The sequence below is a fragment of the Eucyclogobius newberryi genome, unplaced genomic scaffold (assembly GCF_026437365.1).
Source record: "Eucyclogobius newberryi isolate DKJ021-1_F unplaced genomic scaffold, fEucNew1.0.hap1 SCAF_1, whole genome shotgun sequence".
NCBI classification, from domain to species: domain Eukaryota; kingdom Metazoa; phylum Chordata; class Actinopteri; order Gobiiformes; family Gobiidae; genus Eucyclogobius; species Eucyclogobius newberryi.
Window position 1 is genome coordinate 10,279,622 of NW_027315723.1, and position 25,261 is coordinate 10,304,882.

The window sequence follows — 25,261 nt, forward strand, 5'->3', positions numbered from 1 at the left end:
AGATAAAGCTAATGACGGACCATATACATACTTAAATAGTACACCTTTACATAACATACAGGTGTCTCACTTCCACTATAACCCAAGGGCAAAAGACTCGACACACACACACACACACACACCCCTTTGTGTCCACGCATGGCACCAAGAGTTTTCCACTCATTCTAGAACTCCCATTACAGAAATGAGTGACATGTTTCGCTGCTTTTCATTCATTCTCATCAAAGTCACAGCAGCGATAGATGCCATGTTGAGTCATTTATGGACACAAAGGGGATTGATTTTTTGGTGAATATAAGAGTAGAACAACGCATTACCATAGCTGCTATGGAGGTTCTACTACAATGAATGGAAAACACTTTGCGTCATGCATGGACGCAAAGGGATATTGTCATAGCCATGATTCCCACTCATGACACTGTGTGTGATGGAGCCAGCCCCGTTTATCTGCTGAACAACTGCGGGGCCTGTTCATGCAAGCGTGAACAGGCCAACACACACTCGTTCATTCCCCGCTGTTTATTTATACACATCACATGCACCATTGACATATATTTACCCTCATTTTTCTGATGTCATGGTTACACATTTTAGTGCATTAGAATAATTCTATTAATCATATACGCCAGCCCTTACCTATTTTAGTTGCAGCCTCGCTCCTCCGATGCTGTGCGTCGGACCAAACCGAGCCAGTACTTCCCGGTAGTTGAAATAGGCGCTGTTCGTGCCGTGGTACTGACCATGTGATATGCATGATGTAACCACAGTTTTAAGCATAATCTATTGTTTCGTTGTTTCAAATATGAATGTATACTTATGAATGTCTTGCTTGATAGGAAGATGTCACATGTTTGATGTAAAATCTTTTTGTTTGATATTGTCTATGTATTTTGCTCAGTGGGAGGGGCAAGTGGAGGATAAAGGGGAATGTCCCATTTCTTCAGTTGAAAATTTGTCCATTTTCAACTGAAGTCCAAATGTATTCTCCAAATGTATGTCCATTATAATCATAATCCAGTCCTCGTTCGTTGTGTTATACGTTTTTTGTGAGGGCCATTTTTGCGGCCGCTCTAGACATAGCTGCTGGTTGTGCACATGGCTGTGCATGCGTGGTTGATATGCCGATGTGTGTTTAGCAAGTTCCTTCAGCGTACAATATAAAATGGCTGCGGGACGACAGAAAAAGACAAGCTGGCTCAGAAGAGACGGAAACCTGCAGAGACGAGAGATGCGATGCGATTCTGTCACACTAATAAACAAGCGCACATGTTGCAGCGGGGCTGTTGCATGCTCAAGCACGAGGTTTGATTGTAAGTGGCCTCTTGGAAACAACAGGAGGGTGGGGGGTGAGTGTGCGCATGCACATTTTTAAAAAGGGGACTAACAGTTGCTTGAGTTTTCAAATCGAGAAAAATCCTCTATTATTCTTGTAACATATTTATTTAGTTTGTGTGTTTTGATTAGCTCCTTCCATGCTGTACGGACAGATTTCACCCAAGGGTTCTCCATCTCCCCCAACTGACTCAACCGTCCACTGCCAGTAAGCACAGGAATCCCCGGCACAACATTGATCTCAATATTTTTCCATTGAGCTTCATATTCTGGGTCACACCAGTATAGCAGGGCACTGATCTGAGCTGAAATAAATTATATTTTTTCAAACAAGGTAGACTCAAGCCTCCTTTGCTTTTGATAATTGTTCTAAAAGTTTTAAATTGGATACAAGTTTTTTTCTTGCCATATAAATCATGAGATTGCTTTATTCCACTCATCAAACCGGTTGGGGATGGAAATCGGAAGAGTCTGGAACAGATAGAGAAACCTGAACAAAATATTCATTTTTATCATTTCAATCCTTTGACTTAGACTTAAGTAAGGGATAGGGTTACATTTTTCAAGATTTTTATATCAATAAAAAATGCGGGTATAATTTTTCTCCAGAATAGTTCATAGGTCTCTTCCACACCTAAATATCTAAGATATTCCGGTCAGAGGGGCGTGTCAGTAAGAGAGAAATTCAGTTTTTTTTGTACATTAATTTTGTATCCAGACATTGGACCAATCTTTTGGAGAAAATACATCACATTAGATATAAAAAATTCTGGTCTGGTCAAATATAGTACAAGATCATCTGCATAGCAGGCAATTTTGTGTGCCATTAATCAAAACTCTGGAACAAAAGGGTTCATGCTGGAAACAGGCATCGAACCCATAACCTGACAAAAAAAAAAGACCATCTGTCAGAGCTGTCCTATCTAATAAAAAAAAAAAAAATGAATATAGAAAGAAAGAAAGAAAGAAAGAAAGAAAATGTATGTTTTGGCATCCAAATCAAAAAAATTAAATCAGAACCATATTTCTTTTTCATATTCCTAGCCTGACCAAGCCTAAATTGTGAAAATCATCTTGAGGAGGGCATAAACATGTTTTTTTAATTGTTTTTTTATGCCTCTGTGAGGTAGAGCCACAAATTTGAGATTTGTCTTACTTTTCCATTCCATGGGAAATGAAGGTGCGCGTCAGCACCATTCTAGGAGAGTTGTGCAGCAGGGATAGTACGAAGCACGACCCATGAGGGAACGGGCGATAAAAAATGGCGCAACAGTTCCATCTCGAAAAGTCAGAATACATTGCGCCCATAGGAGTTGTTTGACCAGCGTCAAGTTTGTCATAATTCACTACACATATCCCTGTCATGAGGATATAATAATATTATGGCCACGCCCCTTCACTAGCTGTATGGCCGCCATGTTGGATTAAACATTTCAAAATGCTGAGGTCACAGGTTTGCTCAGGTCAAACGTGTGACATGAAAAGTTGTCAAAAATGTTTTGATAGTCTTTTTGACCTATTGGGATCGTCCTGCTGGGGTCTTAATCGGCCTGTGGCCCCGCCCCCACGACGCAAGAGGCCAATCTTCCATCCATCCTACTGTTGAATCTCCTTTGTTTTGCAAATATGGGCTTTATTGTTGACTGAAAACGTTCACTACCTTCAAATTTCATAGATTTAGTGATTTTCCCATAGACATAACATCGGGGGTTTCTGTCATCGCCACAGCTTCGCAGTAAGAAATATGAACAGGTCTATGGATCGGGACGCCAAAACTCAATTTTGTGCAAAATTTCAGAACATTCTGGGAAAAAATGTATTTGTATTTTTCTTTCTCGTAGTGAATTTTTGCACATTGGGAGGCACTACGGAACTATGTTGGGAATGGGAGAGAGTCAGAATGTAGAGAGGCACAGTTTTTAGTGGTGGGTAAACGGTACTGACTTTTCGTGAGAGGAGGGAGGCTCGAGTCACATGACTTGATATGATTCACATTACTTGACTTGATTCAGACTTATTAGATTAGAAGTTTAATGTGCACACAAAACATTTTCGGAGGACATTCACTTTGTGAGCACAGGCAGCTCCAGAAAGCCCTGACGTGAAAATGGTAAGAGTCAGATCCCAATTGATTTACACCTTCTATCTTTACAGAAAAAAAGCTTTTATTTGAAGTATAATGACCTTGTACTGTTGTTGTGTTTAGCTTATAGAAGCGTTGTTAAGCAACACTACTCGCAGCATTACACAACACAGCGCAAATCTCAACATTAACGTAACCCCAGTGTTTCACTTTGGGAATCACCTTGGGCAACTGTCCAGACTGAAGATAGCTGAGCATTTTATATTTCTTGAGCAACAATCCACTCAGTTTGCACGCCCAGTGTAGGTTGTGCAGGGGCTTTATAAAGGGACTACTCAGTGAAAAACTATTAAATACATTTCCCCCAGGCTGTGTAGGCAAGCATCTCATGTTTAAAACACATTTGTTATGTATTTATTTTTCTGCTTTATATTCAAATTATATTTGCAAATTCAAACATATGTAGAAATTCAAATCAATTTAGACTTCAATCCAAATGATCAATTACATTTGTACTGTATATAATACTGTATCTTTTCAAGATTGTGTTTTTGATGCCTTACCTTGGTGTTCCTCTTTAAATCTCCAAGCCTAAAACTAATAAGTACATGTTGAGACTGGGATAGCAATACAGGTCAAATGTTACCACATGCAATGGTATTTATTTATTTGTCTATGGGAGTTTTTGTTTATAGGAGTTCTTCTACTGAAAGTGTTTTTTCAAACTTCCTATAAGTGATCTGTTCTTCTGGATCTACCTCTGTATCTACCTGCGTTGCATCAATGAAATTTCCCCATGTGGGACAATAAAGGATTATCTTATCTTATCTTATGCATTTTTTTGTATTGTATTGAAGGAACCACAGACCAGTTACCCACTTACCTAGCGAAGCGGTTATTGTCGTTTAAACATGCTCTTCAGTGGAAACACACAAAAGATGGCCGTGGTGTGCAGGGTGAGCTAAAAACGCTCCCAAACCCGTCCCACAAAAGTTGGTAAATTATGCTCCTTTAACAAAAAGAAAAGTTGGACCTAAATATACAGAAACGAGAGACTTCGCATGGTTTGAAATAAGATACAGAGGGTTTGATTGTGCTAAAACGAGTGGAAACGGACAACGGACGAGGGCGATCGTGCCTCACCTCTGGAACAATCAACTGAGCATCAGATTCAAAACAAACCAGGGACTTTCTCTTGTCAAGCGACACAGACGAAAGTGTTGCTTTCACAAATTAAGACAGAGAAACGCTCCGCAACATCTCAAAACAGCTTAAAAAACTAGACATTCTAGACGGGTAGAAGATGAATGTCTCTGACTTAAAACGATCGGTGGAGTTCACAAATACCACCGTGGATGATTTTTTAAAATTTTTTTAAATGCTTTAAAAGATGAAGTGAAGACGCTAAAACAGACTACGGCAGCCTTATCAAATTAAAAACAAAAGCTGTGCACAACCTGCTCTTTGTGGGAACACAAGAACAAGCCAGTGAATCTTAGACAACATTCAGTACGTTTACATGCAAACGAAAAAAACGAATAGTTGGCTTTAATCTGATATGATCTTCGTGTGCATGTAAACACCTTACTCCGATAGAAATCGGTGTTCAAAATCTCCGATTGAGACACTCAGATTATGCGGTTCTGTAATCGCACTGAAACTAGACATGGCTTGTGCGCATGCTCCACGACCCACGCTGATGTTTGACCCCGGAAACCAAACCATACAAGGAAGCCGGTCGCTTACAAGGAAGAACACAACACCAGAGTTAGCGTACACTTTATCTGCACAATAACTAACGCGGACATTACATACGAGATGAACAAAGCTGTATGACTATCCATCTTGCTGTTGTTTATATGTGACGCAAAAGGTCAACCGGAATGAGGTGTTGTATTAGTTCGCTGAAATGACGCATATCGCCACCTAGTGTCAGGAGGACGACACGTTCTTGTCAGGAATTTGACTTTCTCGTCTGCGTGTATACTTGGACAAAGGCAGAGTTTTTTGTCAAGACGTCAAAACCGAGTGTTATAAAAAACTTTTTTTTTTCGTAATCATGTAAACGCACTGAGTGAAAGCACTTGTGCAATCCTTTTTGCAAGAACTGCTGAAGATTCCTAACCATACAGATGGAGCGGGCACATTGCCTCGGACAATGTAACACCAGAGGTAAATGCAGAGTGATCGTGGTCAATTTCTCTTGCTCTAAACATGTTGACTGGCTGCTTTTTCTCAGTAAACAGTTAAAAGACACATTCTTCATAAGTAGGTAGTATCCAGATGAAATAGTGGCCAGTAGACGGGAACTTGTCCCCATCATGAAAACTTTTAAGCAAAAAGGGGAAAGAGTTCCCCTGGTTGTCCATGAACTTTATGTAAACGGCGAGATATACAGAGGACAGACTTCGGCCCATGTCCCGGCATCTTAACAAATTTGCGCGTTGATGACGCCGCAACAACGTTTCCCATAGCAACGTGATCCGCCTGGTATCCCAATGGGGGATATTCCAAGAAACAAAATGAAGAATCCATATTTTTTTTAAGAGACATACATTACATACATATATATTATTTTCTCTTCATTTTTTGTATCTTTCTGATGGAGCCTTTCTTTTTTTCCTTTCTCACTTAATTATACGCATGTAAAAACTCTCTGGAGAGAGATGAATCCCAAAGCGCGCCAATAGACATAATTTCGCTAATCCACATAAGAAATATACTATATCACTGTAGATTTTTTCCCCCCACAGAAACAGAAGAACACTCTCTGGAGATGTAATGTTAGTCTACTCAATGACCCTCAATTAAAAAAAGAAAATGTCAAAAGTTATTGACACCTATGTAGAGGATAATGATATGGGTAATACCTCCCCACCCATTCTTTGGATCTTGAGGGGCAAGGTAATTGCTTTTGCCTCAGTCAAAAAGAAACAAAAGCGAGAAAAAAATAATTATTTACAGAATAAATTGAAACTTTTGGAAGCAAAAGCAACAACAACAAAAAATCTCCAAATGCTGCAGGAAATTGAAGAGAAAAGAATCGAGATTAATGACCTGGCCTCACAAAAAATGTTTTTTACCAAATCGATACTATGAAAGTGGTTCAAAATTCTCTAAATTGCTATCTTGTAAGCTTAGAAAACAACAGGTAGAGCGATCAATTTTTAAAATACAAAACAACCACGGCAATGTTATTTTGACCAAACAAGTCAAATACAATCATGATCTGAATTCTACTACAAAAAAACTCATAACTCAGAAATTCCAAGTGCAATTAAAAGACTAAAAAACAATAAATCCCCAGGGATTGATGGGTTCACCTCAGAGTGGCATAAAGCTCTAAAAAAACATCTCATCCCCTGCTTTTGTCAACTTTTTTTACTGGGCCCTCAAAAAAAGCTCAGATCCCTCAAGTTGGAGGGAAGCCATTATATCCTTGATACCTAAAGAGAGGAAGGATTGACTGTGCCTCATGAAGACCAATATCAATTCTGAATGTGGACTATCATATACAACTCGGTTATGTCCAAAAGAATGAAACAAATACTCCCAAACTTAATTCATAATGATCAAACATGATTTATCAACAGACACAGGATAATATACGCTGATCTCTACACATGATGAACTATATACAAAATAAACAAAACAAGGCTGTAATAATGAGCCTGGATGCTGTGAAAGCTTTTGACTGTTAGCTTGCTTTACTTCTTTAAATTGTTGCACACATTTCAAATAGATAGTTTAATAATAAAAAAACATTGGGGCTCTTTACGATGGTCCAGCATCAAGAATAAAAATGAATGGCCATTTGCTGGATCCACTAACCCTGGAAAGGGTGAGACAGAGCTGTGCCTGTTCCCTTACCTGTTTGATTTGTATTGGAACCACTGACCAAATATATATTAGACAATCAGAAACAATTCATGGTATTACAATTCACGGAAAGAAACATAAAAATTGCTTGCGATGCAGATGATACCTTACTGTTTCTGACCAAGCCGGATAGTTCCATACTTACTGTGATGCATTTCCTTGATGAAAATGGCCCAATGTCTGGATACAAAGTGAACATACAAAATCTGAAATGTTGAATGACCTACCCATTTGAATGGCAAACAGAATCCTTCAAATATTTAAGTGTGGTTCTTCATAAAGACTCGTCAAAAATTCTAGAGAAAAACTATACCCTTCTTTTTTTTTCTATAAAGAAAGACCTTATTCCATATTTAAGTCTAAGCAAAAGAATTCAAACTATTAAAATGTATGTTTTGCCCAGATTTCTCTATCTTTTCCAGACACCGTCAATTTCTATCCCCAAGCAATTGTTTGATGAGTGGAATAAAACATTCTCTAGATTTGTATGGTATGGTAAAAAAAAACTCAAAAAATCAAATGAAAAGGGAGGTTGGGGCCTTCCCTGCCTGAAGATTTACTTTGTTTCAGCTCAAATCAGAGCAATGCTGTACTGGTGTGACCCGGAGTACGAAGCACAATGTAAAAGTATTGACAGTAGTGCCGGGGGTTTCTTTACAGGCCTTACTGGCAGATGACAAAGGCACAGAGTCACTTGGAGGAAGTAGAGAATCCCTAGAACAACATGGAACAAGTTAACTAAAACATATAAACTAAATAAAGATGTTAATATTAATAAATTGGTTGTCACATGACCAAAGAGCCAAACAGCATTGATATGGACAACCAAATGCAAAAGGAATTCTTTGGATTGGAAAACTGGATTGAATAGATATTTACAAATAAGGAATTATAATAAACATGAAATAATATTTTGGCCCTCAGACTGAAATCTTTATCAAGGCATATAAATAAGAACTTTCAGAGGAAATAATATCAAACGTATAAAAATGCATTACTGATTGGACAATCTACTGAGAATATTCAAATCAAATGGGAAGAAGAGGGTAAAATAGTTTTGACGGACCAGGACTGGAAAGAGATATGCTCATCACAATGGAGGACCAAGTTCTGTTGGAAGAATGTGACCCGTTTTTCATAACACCATGTCAAAGTGCACAGGGAGGGGCTGAAGGCTGGAAGAACTGTGGATGCCAAGAGGCAAACCATTATCATGTGTTTGGGACTGTCACATCATACAAAAATAATGGATGAAAATTAACAAAGCAATGCAGATTGTCTTTAACACCACCATCCCTAGTAATTTTGGAATAATGTGCTTGGGCCTCAAACACTAGGCCCTCACACAAAAATGGATGACTCAAAAAGCCCCGACGATACAGGACTGGACAATTATCATAACAGACATGCACACAATGGAATAGATAATCTCAGGACTCAACTTAAAAATAGACAAATTTAAAAGACAATGGACAAAAAAGGATTCTTTGTATATTTATGTGTGTATATATGGGTATATATATATATATATATATATATATATATATATATATATATATATATATATATATATATATATATATGTCTGAATGAAAGATATTAAGCTTAACATTTACGCCCGGTAGTCTTAGCTGCAGGTGAGGGCGGTGAGATGGCGTCTATGCCCCGGGTCACTAATAGGCGCACTCAGGTCCGGACGAGCGCCGTCTCGTCTGGACTAGAACCTCTGACATGAGACTTTGGAGTGAACAGTGTGCGGCCCTGTGCAGCCTCAGTTAGAGATGAGCGGGTTTTAAGAAATTGTTTCAATTTAACTATTGAGTTTGCGTCTCCTCTCTTTCTCCTTCTCTCGCTCTCCAAACACATGCAGCCCGTACATCACCATGTGTGAGATCAATTGTGACTCGTGATGTCTGTTTTACTTTGACTTCTTAAAGTGCAATTAAAGGAACGTAAAGGTTTATGCATGTAAGGTCCATCAGCCAATCACATCGCAGCATTGTTTCACACAGAGGAGTCTAGTGTGTGTGATGTTCTGATCAGAACAAACGTTAACATTCTAATCAACTTTTAATAAAACTTTTCAATTTATTTAAAAAGCACCATTAGACTGTTATAAATTATAATAAATTCATAGTGAAAAATTTACAACAAATTATAATTAGGTCTGTGGCAAAGTTGCAGAAACGCTATCACTACACTACACTATCGCAAGGTTTGGATTGTGGATCACTTCTCGTTCTGTATATCAGCATTCTTTACACTAACATGCAACACATATTTTAACACACATATTTAATTACAATTGAGTCTATTTCAATCCAAAATGAATTCAAGTTTATGGTCTTATCTTTACATTTTGATAAGCCGGATTGTAAATAAAGAAATTAATGAGTTCAAGAACAAAGAAGATGTAAGAAGTGCAACAGTCCACAGGCTCAGGAGCGCCCTCTGTCGTGAGTCAGGCGTATTGTTTGCCTCACCAAGTGAGAACTTTTACTGCTGTTTTATAATGCATCTGCGAGCCTAAACACATTCAGAAATAAATCCAAAATATCAAAGTACAGAACTTATCGTCAGTGTTTTATTTGTTGTAAACAGAGGGACAGCGACACATCATATGTATTGCGCCAGCACAGTTTGTGAGGAAGTATACAGTGCACCGAGCAGCAGAGCAATGTGCAGGCGCCTTCCTGTATTTGAACGGGAGTTACGGAACTTGCAAAAATAGTGATATTCTCAATTGAAAAAATATTGGTCTATATTGGATTTAAAGGGGAAAGGGGGTTTAAAATACATACCAGATGACAAATAAAATTTACAGTTAAGGCGCTGCCTCCCCTGAATGCACGTCACTGATATATCTGTCTTCTTTCCTCTCTGATGCTACTCCCTTATTTTCAACTTTTGCTCCTTTAACTTATGCTCTCCCGGGTCCAGCTCGCTCTGTGTTTGTTTTGCTTGTGTTTCAATCTAATTTCCTCTTCTGTTGTTGTTATGTTGTTGTTTGTTGATCTTTAATCTAATGAAAAATAAAATAATAGAAAAATAAACATACTCTTGAATACCACTTCTTTTTCAGCTTGTGTTTTAAAGTTTCAAATCATTCCTATACAAGCACATACATTCCGGAGTTATTCAAATGATCAAATCATCAAATTGTTAGGGCTGCCAGATGGACAACAAATCTTAATGCATTATCCCACCAATAGTCATCATAACTTTAAACATTGCTTCTATTTTCTTTGCTTTGCCATCTCTTTTACTCTGTGTAGGTTTTGCATATTTAGCGTGGCCCTTTGACGGCTCCTGGTGTGGAGAGGTGTTGTGCTAAATGAAAACAGCCAAACCGGAAATGAAAGGGGGCAAAGGATAAGATCAAGAAAACCGAATAAGAATCCATCTTGTAAACATGCCGAGATGCCTAAAACAGATACCCGGATGGAAGAGGCTGATGTAGCAAGACTTTTATTTTGCCTGACAGAAAAGGTGTGTCCAGGCCATTATCTTTTGGCGGTTTGGAGTTTTCGCGCTGACGCTTCCAAGTTCTTATTTGAGCAACAACAAGCGCTTATGCACCAATTTTTTTGTCCATCTTATTTCTCAATGATTGAAAATGAGAGAATGGACTTTACAGTACGCTTCAGGAGAGAGAGACTTGTTCAATTCAAATGGCTTTAACTGTGACTTGAACACATCCCAAAGCGACCTTGCAACAAAAAAAAAAAATCTAATGTGAAGAATTCATAAAGTAAAGATTTAACATAATTATTATTCATAGATTTCATAAAAGGGATAATTAGCTTGCCTTATACATAATGCATTTCTATCGGTATAGAACAAAAGATTAGCTTTGAAAACGTAGCTTTGGGATGCTAACGCTAATTAGCCGTGCGTGTGATCTATATGAAATGGTGATATGCATGGATGTTCCAGAGGGAGAGGCAAGATGGTGCGGCACGGTCAGCGGACAAAGGAAAGTGTAAACAAAAGGATTTTCTGGAAGGATAATGAGTGGAGTTTTACAAAGGAATCAACATCAATAGTACTGTCTAGTTATTATACTGAAATATTCAAAGAAATACCACGGAATTAGATTTGTGAGCAAAGGAAAGACATGAATTAAAATTGTCTTCTCAAATTTGTTGCGTAGATCTGTGCCAGTTTTAGCCAGAGGGACTTTGTAATTGACTTGTGCCTGCTGCTGTGGTAACAGAAATAGCCTTATGGTGGATTTTTTACAAAGGCACATTTAGGGTATGAATATTTACACAATAATTTATATCATCATGAAAAACAAATGGAAAAAGTCAGTTGGACATCATTGCCTGTTAGAAGAGAACAACACTGTATTATTCATTCATAAAATACTTCTCAATAGACTCAATAGAATTTATGTTATTTTTTGTTTATTTATTTTGGTCGAGACAGTGCATATTAATGAACTGTCCTGCATTCACTCTCACAACACACTCTTAATCATACAGCACACCATTGATGGTAGGGGAAACTGGAGCACCCGCAGAAACCGGAGGAAGCCGGATCACCTGGAGGAAACCAGTGCAGACATGGGAAGAACATGCAAACTCCACACAGAAAGGCCACACGTTGCCCGAGAGTTGAACCCATTAATCGCATGGCGCACTTTTTGAAATTCCATTATTTAAATGTCTATTGAGTAATTTCACACATTTTTAAGTAAAAAATAAAATAGCTGAAATTTCAGTCTAGACATTATATTTCATACTGTAAGTTCAGGAACCTAACCCTAACAGGTTTATTGGGCTTAAAGCATTGCATTGCCACTTGGCCCTTGGGCCCACTGGCCCTTATGGGGACAGATGTAGCTGTTGGGATTATCCTGGCATCTACAACTGTTGTGTTGTACTTGAAATGTTTGGTCCATGGATTTTGTAAGTATTTGTCAAGCCTTGTGCAAACACCTTTGCTAATATTTTTGAAAAATGTGGAAGCAATGAGATTGCCTATAATTTGATCAGCCTTTTGTAAAAAGTGCTGTTTTTGCTCATTTCATTTTGGCAGGGAAAACTCCCATTGATAAAACATGAATAGCATACATATGTGAGAGGTTCTGATTCCATTCTATTTTTCACAATCATCTTGTCCAAACCCACACAGTCTGTTGATCTTTTGTTTCCACAATTTTTCAAAAATTGTTCCTATTTTGTCTTTTTCAACATTGTCAAGAAAAATACTATTCACATTGTCACCTATTTCATTTTCAATTTCATTTAATTATGGGTTTACAATGGCAAACTATTCAAAAAACTAATTTGAAATTTGTTTTTCGTCATATATGTGAATAGTTCTCTTTACAACGTCATTTGGATATGTATGTTAAATTTTTACGTTTAATTTTCTTTTTTTCTTTTTTTTTTATTGTATTGTCCATGCACATAAGCCCTATGTGGAGCCGGTTACAATGGCGGGGCAGTTGAAAGAGAGTGTGTTGGTGTGAGGGCCCAGATTCTTGCTCTACTGCATGTTTATTTACAAATCCATCTTCTGACTTGTTCCATAGCTGTCGTGTTTCTTCCTCTGTAGAAAGCACCATCACAGCCTTTGCTGACACGGTATCATCACATTGCGCATTTAGCTTGATAAAAGGCATTCTTCTTCTCTGGCTCCTCCACCTCAGCCCTTTACAAACATATTTTATGTAAATTAGAGAAGTACCACGACTTCAGTGACATGTTTATATTGCACAGGAGACAAGCCATTTGTGCTATTTATAAAAAGCTCTGGAGGATACATTCACAGGAAGCTGTCCAGTCTGGTCGAGGGTTATCGTTATACTAAATTTCAAATTATATTCCAATACTAAGGAAATTGGAAAAAAACTCCAAACCTGTTTCTGATTTTGACAATGATAATACAAATACTCAGTTTTAGCCTTTCTTTAAAACCATTTCAGAAACATATATGATTTTTTTTAGTATTTGTTATTCACAGTACTTCAAATGCTAAGTTATTGATGGGTATTACCATGATTATTTTTTTTTTTTTTTTATACCAATTAATACTATGGTCAGTATTGCCAAACTTTTCCGATACTGATTCCAATAAGTTAGATTGAAATAGATTGAAAGCGTTCAACTAGTTTAATCTTGGTATGTCTCATTTTTGCTCTACTCTTGCTTGAACTGATCCTAAAATGTAATTTGCCAATAAACTAAAATATGAAGTTTTTTTTGGAAAATGTAATGTAAAATAAATAAATAATAATAATTTGGTTGCCTCTGATTAACCCCCACAAGTTCAGCTGTTCTAGTAGACTTTTCCTTATATTTCCTCAGTTGCATCTTACCATGGTCCGCAGAGAGCTTCCAAAGCATCAGGGGGATCTCACTGTTAAAAAACATCAGTCAGGAGAAGGGTACAAAAGAATTTCCAAGGCTTTAGATATACCATGGAACACAGTGAAGACAGTCATCAAGTGGAGAAAAAATAGCACCACCGTGACATTATTAAGAACTGGACGTCCCTCAAAAATTGATGAAAAGACAAGAAGGAAACTAGTCAGGGAAGCTGCCAGGAGGCCTACAGCAACATTAAAAGAGCTGCAGGAATTTATGGCAAGTACTGGCTGTGTAGAACATGTGACAACAATGTCCTGTATTCTTCATATACATATGTCTGGGCTATGGGGTTCTTTAAACATCCGAGCCAGGCTAAATGTTGTATAAAACATTAAAGTCTCCCAAAAGCATGTGGGGAAATGTGTTGTGGTCTGTTGAAACCAAAGTGGTACTTTTTGGCCATAATTCCAAAAAGTATGTTTGGTGCAAAAACAACACTGCACATCACCAAAAGAACACCATACCCACAGTGAAGCATCTTTCATCATGTTTTTCTTCAGCTGGAACTGGGGCCTTAGTCAAGATGGAGGGAAATATGAACAGTTCCAAATACCAGTCAAAGTTGGCAGAAAACCTTCAGGCTTCTTCAAGAAAGCTGAAGATGAAGAGGAACTTCCTCTTTCAGCACGGCAATGACCTCACCTACATCCAAATCAACTAAAGAATGGCTTCACCAGAAGAAGATTCAAGTTTTCGAATGGCCCAGCCAGAAATCTTTGGGGTGATCTGAAGAGGACTGTGCACAGGAGATGCCATCACAATCTGACAGATTTGGAGCAAATAATTGCTAAGTCAAGATGTGCCATGCTGCTAGACTCCTATGTGACTCCAGGTGGCTCACATGTCGCGCACAAGACAGACTGTGGATTTTATACTTTTTATGGATACATTTTATATTAAGTATAGCCTATAACAGTGTTTTATTAAGTTTGTATTTGGGTTAACGACTTTTAACCGCGACCCGGCCCCGGATAAAGCGGCAGAAGATGGATGGATGGATGGACTTTTAACCACTGGATGTCTGGATTTTAACATTTTAAACTACTAGGACATTGACTGGCTACATAATGCTAGTGCCGTCGCTCACCTCCTCATCCAGCTGTGAGAGTTGTGCGGGCCTGAACAAGCGAGTAGCCGAGCGGGAGCAAAGACTATCTGTGCTGTGTGGAATCTGGGATGACCATGATCCGGCGGTGGTCCTGGGTGAGACCCACGCTGCAGCGATCTACACCACCAACGCCTCCGAGACCTGGTGGCCTTCCTCATCGGCACCCGGCGGGAAAACAGAGTGGGCCAGGCCCAAGGCTCCCGTGAGCTCCACGCCCATAAAGGGCTCATGGACTTTGATCGGGTCACGCAATGGTGAGAGGGCACCACGCTCATTCGTGGACCTAAAAAAGGGTTTGGTCCCCTGGAGTCCCCCCCATCTTCTGCCCGTGCTCAGCCCCGTGGCTCGGCTATGAGGACTTGCCATCACTGTCACCTCGGGGTCCAGAGGCCTTGTGAATACACGTCACATATGCGTCCTTGTTTATGCCTGACAGTGGACAAAATGGGTGATTTGAGAAGTGTGTTGCGTTTGTTTGTACAAAGTACAAAATACTTGCTTGTGTCTTGTTGACTTCATATTCCAAAAGAAGGCTCAAAAGCAATTCCACCTCTTTTTCAGTCCACACAAATGAACTACCTGGCGCCATGCTTTGTGTTTTGTTGAAGTGACAACGAGAAAAGGCTTGCTCATTCAAAGAAGAATTTATTACATTTGTGGGACAGTATAAATCAGAGCTTACTACAAATTATTATTATTATAAATTATTATATATTATATATTACAAGCAAGACAGTAATTGCACATGAATATGATGGAATTGCACATGGTTAAGTCACTCGCAATACTGACTTAACCATATGCAATTCCGTCATATTCATGTGCAATTACTGTCGTGATTCATGTGCAATCACTGTGCAATTCATGTGCAATTACTGTCGTGACACATATTCATGTGCAATTACTGTCGTGATCACATGCAATGGTATTTATTTATATCTTTGTTATTTTCCCCCTCCATCCCTTGTTGGGAAATATGAGTTTTTGTTTATAAGAGATCTTCTATTGAGAGTGTTTCCGATGAATGATCTGTTCTTTTCCTCTGTATCTACCTCTGTATCTACCTGTGTTGCAACAATGAAATTTCCCCATGTGTGGACAATAAAGGATTATCTTATCTTAAATGTAATACTTCCCCATAAGGCGTTTTTTTTTTAATTTGTTGATTTTCCTTGGCATTTTTAAAAGGGAAGGACAGAATAAAAATACAATTTTATTTACCCTTTATCAAATCACATTTCTACCATCCAAAAGTCGGAGTTGAATTTAGAAATACATTTTTATTCTAAATAATTTTCTTGGATTCTTAGAATATAGGCCCAACTCCCACCTCTCTACATTATCTACATAATTATAGTTATCAATGCAAGACATTGAAAATAACTCTTATTATATTGCGGTGTACAAAAATACCTTCAATGTCATAAACTAACTGTTTAATGGAAGGTGGAACTCACAGTGATCAGACAGAAAGTAGTCCCAGACCGAAAGCTTCTCAGAAACTTTGGCCACAATGATTTGATCCAACGGCGTAGTTATTTTTTCACACACTCGAGTTGTGGACGCGCAGCTCAGATCAACTCATCGGGACAAGTAGCGCCCTTACAATGCGATCAGAAGAGAACGCGTGACTCCACAGACGAGCTGGACATGTCCACATGACATGACATTAAGTGCTATTTAAATGGCAAAGACAAAATTATGCTGATATAATCTGAATTTCCTCGTTCAATGAATGGGAGCGCGAGCCAAAGCCACGCCCACGCTGCATCCTTTATGTTAATCTACCGGTCAATCTCATGGATCTATGGTCAAGCCGTGAGTTGCGAGAGTTTTAAAGCTCTGACGGACGAACTCGGGTTTGTGCAGAAATGGTCGGAGGTCGGAGATGCTGGTGCAGAATGAATTAAATTTTTTATGGAGGTTTTGGCCAAAAAAAACAGCGGAAAATCCGCGAAAACAGGAAAAAAATATATATATATATTTTAGAATATCCGATTTTGACTTCGGGGGGCTCGCGAAACAACGTATTAAAAAACTCGCCTGAATGCAATAACTAAAGGAAAAATATATAGAGATTTTTTTGCAAATTTGAGAACTCAAGCGACTGTCAGTTATTTTTTTTAAATGCGCATGCATTCACCCCTAACCCTCCTGTTGTTTCCGAGAAGCTGTCTACCATAAACCTTCTCTGTCATCATTTTTGTATTGTATACTGAAGGAATTAGCTAAACACACCGGCACATCAACCACGCATGCGCAGCCTGGGAAACGTGCTGATATCCTGGGAACGAGCCTGCAGGTGTGCACTAGCACGCAGGGAATGATTGACATGTGGGAGAACTACTCGGCTGTCCACGCCACGAGGAAATGAGACTCAGATTGAGCACCAAAAATCCTCTATTATTCCTTTAAATACACTTTTAGTGTTGAACCAATCCTAAACACACTTAATACTTACTATACATAGACAACAAGTTCATGTGGAAACTGTTATTTGAAAAAGAGAAGTGGTGCTGCTTGGTGGATAGCACTTAATTTAATTTATTTAATCATCATATTAATTAATCACATTAATCATTGGGAAAAGTTATCTTTTTCATGGGTACCCTGTTAAAACACAACACAAAATAAACAACAAACAAACACACAATAGGTTCAGTTGTAGTTATCTGGACACTGTTTTTAGAAAAAACAAAACATTTCAAATCTCATCCAAGAGTTATTCTCAATCTGCGGATTGAGTCTGGTTACTCAGATATTTATGCTACTCCAGGTAGGCCCTGCCCATGAGGCAGAACCTCTTAATAAAGGGTGTAATGGGTGTAAAGAAGTGTAAACAGAAATGGAGGTTTAAGGTTCAAGGTATAATAGTGTCTTGAAGCCATGGAGCGGGAGAGGCATTCTGATGCTAATTAGGTCCTCAGTGAGATGGGAGTGAAAGTCAGTTTACAATCGGATTTTGATGGCCCATTACAGGGCTGTAAGAATACAGAGAAGAGCAGTCTCAAGTGAAACTGTAAACACCCAAGTGAAACTGAGTTAATTTAATTACTCACTAGTGTTAATTAATAGCATGTTCATGAATTCATGTGAACTTATAATGAGTTCATGGTTGAAGTCATGAATAATTATCATAAAGAATTAATCCATTAACTTCCCTTATTGTGGAGTATTACCCTTGTTCTCTCAACAAGCTAATAATGATAATAATTACAAAACTAGATAATTTGCAATGGCTGAACCCATTGCTAGAGAGTCTGCGTCTCTCTCTCTCTCCCTCCCTCTACCCCTCCCCCTCTTTCTCTCTCTCTATCTCTCTCTCACTCGACTGGCTCCGTCACAAAAGTGTAAAGAATAAAGCATAAAGAATTCCGCAGACACTCATAATGCCCCATTTATTTCACTGGGGAAAAAGTACTAATACTTTTGGAAATTCTGCAAAAAGTACAAGTTGTTCAAATGTCAAAAGTAATAGCACACGTACTACTGTGAAAGCGATCGTAATGAGGTATAACTTGTTGAAATCGGTTGAAGCGTTAAGGAGTTGAAACTGGCTAAACAGAAAATCATGGCGAATACTCAATAATACAAGAACATAGTGCGTGACGTCATCACGCAGACAGTCAATAACAAGCAATATCATACATGCAAAAAGTGCTCAAACCAATTACTTAATTATTTCCATGAATTAATGACAAAATAATCAGCAGAGGTAAGGGGAAAATATATAGGAGATTAGAAATACACCCTTACCAAACCATTGCATCATCATAGGCTACATTTGTGGCCCTACTCTACAGTACATGTGGGACTTACTGATAAGAGAGGCACATAACACGCATAAAAAGCAAATGGTGCATATAGTGGAAATGATTAATATTTCAAAAGAATCCTGCTGCGTTCTACACATCAAAAAGATACGCACACAACACATCAACAAAGACCGACGAAGGGAGTGAAAAACTGTAATTAAATTATTTGAAGAGATTGTTGGGTTAAGGAACAATAATATAGTGGCCCTATATATATATATATATATATATATATATATATATATATATATATATATATATATATATATATGTTGACCCTGCGACAAGTTGGCCACTGTCCAGGGTGTACCCCGCCTAAGGCCCGAAGTCACTGAGATAGGCTCCAGTCACCCGCGACCCCGAAAGGGAACAAGCGGTAGAAAATGGATGGATGGATGGAATATAGTGGCCTCAAGGGACATTGGATCAAAAGCCATCAACGGAAAAGTTTTACATATTAGTCCCATATACTACAAGCTCATGCAGAGATGATAGAGAATTGGTTAAAAAAAATTGAAGTTCATATTGATACATAGGAGGATGTCATTTGGTGAAATCTTTGAACATAGCACAGTACACATAGTACATACAGTTGTTTTTTCCATGCAGTGATCCTGCTTTAAATACCTCAACAGGTCGGACTGGGACTGAAAACAGCGTCAAATTCTCAATGTATTTTAAAAATGTTATCCATAGACCCTAGATCTGTTTATAACAGAGATGACTCAATCGGAATGTTGTCCACAAGACAACATTCCGATTGAGCAACATTCCACAAGATTAAAAGAGGCTTGGTTTCCCGAAAACATTTTTGAGAAAACAGATGTAATTTCCCTGAAATTTGATGTGCGGATGAGTGTTTTATAGATTCAGTGTCAGGTGTGTATACAGTATTGGTAGTTTTTTTGTATCAATGGGGCAAATGTTCTATGATATGGGGAAAAGTAAAGCACCCCCTGGAGCATTTCATTTATTTAACCAGGAAAATCCCAATCATTTGCAAAGGAAATGTTTTAAAAGACCTGTGTAAAAACAGTCCCTCCACAATGACACGTTGCAGACTGTATCTTTAGTTTATTGTAAATACTCATACAAATATATGCTTTCTGAAAATATATTGTTTAAAATGTAACAAATTCAAAAGAAAATCCTGAACAGTTTTCATTTGAGACTAATCCTTAAAGCAGGCATGTCCAAACTACGGCCCGGGGGCCAAATGCGGCCCTTAGACCCATTTTTGTTGGCCCTCCTGCTTCCTGCTAAGTTGATCCAAACAACAAGAAGCAGTAGGTTTTACTGTAAAATTGGAAAGATTAAGCATTTTGATGTTATAACAACCTAATATTAATGTTCCAAGTCTTATTAAAGGTGTGGAGGCTCATCCAAACTATGTCAAATGCAAAATTTTGAATGAATCACTTTGTCATTCAACAAATTCAATATTGTCAGGTTGTTTGTGGCCCTTTGCCCCGTATAAGTTTCAAAATAGAGCCCTCAGTGAAAAAAGTTTAGACACCCCTGCCTTAAAGTATCATGAAGGATGAAATGACACCAAATGATAGTCCTCGTTCCTCCGCTGGACATGATACATAGATCCCATTGCTTACCGCAGCCAAAAGCATCCATTGCAGATTTAATGACGGATTTAATTGACTTTTAATCATAGTTTGATCCATACTCCTTCACTTGTGAGGAGTAAACCTGAATTTCTCCCGGTGTTTAATGCCCTGGAGATGAATGTCGCTATCCTTTTCAATATCATTCTGTGCAGCTCAGGTAAATGGAAGCTGTCACCTGGGCCAGTCATGTGAATAAGTGGGAGAATTTTGACTAAGCTCTATAGCAAAGCAAGTTGTGAATGGTATTTATCAGGATGAAATTAAGTCATTCCAATGCATTCAGATGTGTGCCCGGAGTCTTTGAAAACATTTTGAGGAGCAGAGGTCTTAAATCGAAGTGACCTCAAGTTCAATCCCTTATCCTTTACTGTTGGCTTTATAAAATCTTCACTTTTTAGATTTGAAATACTTTCCAAGTCACGTTCAATTGAAGAAAGTCCTTTGCTTTAAACAGTGAAAGCTTTTCCATGCAGAAATAAAATGGACCACAAATTACCTTAAGACCCAAAAAAAGAAGACCATTAGGGTTTCATATGAAGTGGGAAAAAAAAGAATCTATGAATAGTTTGGGTTTGTCAATGGTTATTGGATGAAAAAAAAGTTTGCAAAAATGGCCACTTTGCAGCTATTCTGCTATAAAAGTAAGATCTAAGGTTTTTTTTTTTATTTAAATACAATGACAGTGATTTTAAAATTGGACGTCTTTGTTACATCCATAGCCAAACCAGCCCCCCAAGCCTTCCAAATGTTCTTTCTCTTCTGGACATACATTGCGAATAAGGCGTTAATATGAAATAAACATCAAAAATAATAACACATTCTCTTGTTTCACATCAAGGTCATTCTCCAAATGTGCTTCTTAACATAAAACACTGCAGTACAAGTTAGTCCCATATCCTAAGTGACTTTCGTTGCCTGTCTTGGAGTTGGAGATGGTTTCCGGCTCATTTCGTAGCCACACTCTCAAAGTGACTTCTATGTTGGGGTGAGGATTCCTGACAACCCCCTGCTGAAGACACATATAGGAACTCAAACACACGTGGATGTGCATGCTGTCTGAACACCTGCAGAGTCTCTTGGATCTTCTCCCAGCTCAAATCGTGTTAGACTATTTCTTCAAGCTTTTTGGCCAAGACAAGATACAATTACAAAGGATACAAGACTCATTTCAAGCGATTAGTACCACTGCAACTACTTCTACTACTAGTACTACTACTACTTCTAATATTGCTTAACGCTACGATTAGAAAAAACTGGTACTACATTTAAAGGAGACATATAATCCCTTTTTCAGGTGCTACAAAACTACAAAAAAAGATCATAATTTTACATTTTGTTCATTCTAACTTCATTGTAGATATAAAATGGCTTAGTAATGGAAACAAGAACATTGACTTCCTGTGCAAAATTGCAGAACTAACAGTGACATTTCACCGTAACAAGTAACAAATTGTCATTTGCATGTTTTATTTGACATTTTAGAAGTGCACACGTATCACTTGGAGTCTTTAAAAATAGTAATAATAACAGAGAAGTGGGCTGTATAGGGGGTAGGTGAGAACAGTTATTTTCTGAGCACTGGAGCCTCTGTTGCAGGACAATACAAGATTACTCAAAAATCAATCGAAATACAACTTTGAATGAAGAGAAAACACCATTGTAACAAGGTTAAAAGCTCATTTAGGTTGACTTTGTAACAGTAATTGTTGTAAATCATTTAAAAAAAAAAAAAAAAAAGATTTCATAGACATCCATTTTAACTTAGATATGATCACATTCAATTACTACTGAAACCTATGCCAGTACAGTTACTACTACTGCATAGCTGCTATAGAAATGATTTGTACTGACACTGCTTGAACTGCACTTATCTCGTTATGCTACTTTCTACCTATACAACTTTTACTTCTACTACTACTGCAACTCCTACTACTATAACTTTGAATATTACTTTGTGCGCATCATAACTAATTACTGCTTTGTTTGACTCAAAATAATACATGTTTTCAAGCTTTCTTATTCTTTTACATTCTCCACTGGGATTTTGTCCTTCATTTATTTTGGTTGAACAGTGTGAAAGGGAAGAAAACAGAACTTTCTCGACCTTGAGGCCAGGGCCACCCAGAAAGCCGCTTTGTATGGAGATTTCTGTGGTAGAATCCAAGGGCACATGCATTGTTCTTGTTTGATATGTTAAAACTGAACAAATTATTATTCAGTGTTGTTGTGTTATTGGGTGCTTTTTTTGGTGCATGTTGGGACGAGAGGGACCACAGCGCGTAGTGGTTACCATCGGGGAGTTTGAATGTCATACAAACGACCCTGGTTTTGTTAGATCTTTGAATAATTTCATGTTTTCACGATTTGTCCACATCTACGTGAGTTCACAATTGTAAAAATGCGTGTTATTATCCATTGGCTTTTGTGTTTTAAATGAGTGTGTCCTTCCAGTGTCAACTTAGCTCTAATTCCACTTTTGTATGGAAAACAATACCCCATCTAACACATTTCACTACCAAAAACAGCCTTTCAATTGAAGGTCAGATATGTAACCATCTTTGACCTGTTTTGAATTTATGATTTGTATAGCTTTTTTTTTTTTTTTTGCTGAATTGTATCATTTGTGACTGTCTTTTCTGTAAAAACGCTCTACTAAGGATGCACAATGAGCATAACGCTTCTAAAAGTTATGGTTGTGGGACCCAAAAGTGATATGAAATCAGCCTTTCTGTGGCAGTGTTCTTATTATCACAGGCGAGGTGAAGTACCTTGGGCATTATATTTGCAATGATCTCACAGATGGCCGAGATATGCACAGGCAGCGTTGTAAACTCAATGGTCAATATAATATGCTGGTCAGGAGATTTAATATGGGCTCTGTAAATGTCAAAACCGCTTTATTTCAGTCGTTCTGCACTGTTTAGTACACGGCCCAACTGCGGCGAGATTACAAAAAGTAGTTTGAATATATACTTTATGACTGTACATATTATTGTAACTTTTTAACAGTATTATTAACTATTTTCTTTTTATTGTCTTAGCTATGGGACATGTGTGATGAATGAAATGAGAATTGGCTCCTGCTAAAATGTTGTAGTATGTGTCAGAAGCTCACGAAACATACTATCAAATAAATAAATGCAAAAACAATGATGCAAGAAGAGATAACTTTGAGACTCTGTAAGCCTTTAGTTCAGCAATCCACTATTTGCTGCAGTCTATTATTTGATGCATAGTCCAAAGTCTTATAGTCAGAATATAGCGACTACAGTAGTGAGGAGTAAAATAGCATTCATCATCTCTTCTACTTCTATCTCCCAAGGTAAGGTTATTCTTTTTCTTGCAAATAAGATCTGTGGCTTCCCCTTGTCTCCCCTCATCTCCAACAACAGGCCGCCTGGGATGTGATTGGGCTCGCATTTGCACTTTTGGGATGATTCAGCCTCTATATGCGGAGGGAGGTGCACTTCTCTGTCACAGCTTTACCACACTATTTGTATCTCCTCGTGTCCTACTTCCTACTCCCCAAAGTTCACTTGGTGAAAAGTTGCAACATTGATTTCTGTAATTCAGTTTTTCTCCCTCTTTATATGTATTTGTTGACAAGAAAATTTGTCCTCGGCATTTCTACCAAACATCTTCATCCTGAATCTTTATTGGTCTGCAGTGGATCAGCGACCCATGTATGTTTTAGTTTGATGGGGTAAATTGGACAAACATGAGGAATCCAACCAAGACAAAGGGAGAACATGCAAACTCTAGACAGAAAGCCCTCACTCTAGATGAGCCTTCTCACTGTGCAGATAGCCACACTTGTCCCTCATTGCTAACATGTTTTATAATCCTAATATCGCAATTAGATGAATAATTTATGTTTACAAATCCAAACTTTAAACTAATCCATACACGTTTGTAGAGGTCTAAACTACAGCTACTACAATACCTGAAAGATATTTAAGTTTCAATGCTTCTCTTTGGCTTTGTTTTTTTCTTTAGCCCTCATCTGTTTTCCCCTTTTTAGCTGAAGCGCCAAACTCAAATCCGCAGGACAATGTCAATAACCCATGGAGATGGAAAATCCACTTAATCCTGCAAATGCACAAGGAGAAATTGTATTATTCAGACAGGCCCTATTTCAAGAATAATTTTTGCCAACGAAAAATTGAGCATGAAGCAAAAAGGTGAAGTTCAAAGCACACCTCTATTATAGATGTGTGTGCTAAATATACAGGGAAAGTTATTTACCAAGTTGTGTTTTGTCGGTTATTGTTGTTGCTTTCTATGTGTGAGGAATCATCAGGCGCTAGCAAGACACTAATAAAAGACAGGAAATGAGAATCCGCGCAGAGGGGAGAGCTTCCTTCTCATTTTGCCGTTTTAATTTTTGTAATGAAGACCCATTCAAGTATTGGATACAGTGAAAGCTACACTGATAAACAACAAGCTGAAAAACACACATTACAAAACCAGTATTTCTTGTTTTGAAACGTACCATTCTATGCTATAAATAATATAACATTTAAAGTGCGTATTACAAGTTGGACGACGCATTTCACTCGAACGTTGTGAACATTGTTATTACCGATTTTTACAAACAAAATCCCAGTTTGACCATTTTGGTGAAGTTTATCATTTGACGCGCAGCAGATGTGACAGCGGGCTCATTCGTGCTCAGCTTCACCCCGACTTGCCCTGTTGTCACAATTGAAAAGCTTTTGAGATCTAGACAGGATCAACCGGCTGGAGCTTGAAGTTGGTCAGGAGCATAGCATGGAGTGTAACCGGGGGAGTTTTTAAAACCATTTTAAAACAGATCAGGCCTGGCAAAACATAAGGGACCAAGGCAAGTAGAGGTATAAAATGTACACGTTTTATTTAGTATTATATTTTTTAAAACACAGTACTTGAGAGCACAATAACAGCAACCTTAGCAAGCTCATAGTCCACACAAGAGCATGACAATGGGGCTCGGGTGCTGCCAGTAGCTCCTCCACAACCCGGACAGAGCAAACAAACAGGATTAATAAACAGAATACACATCATGC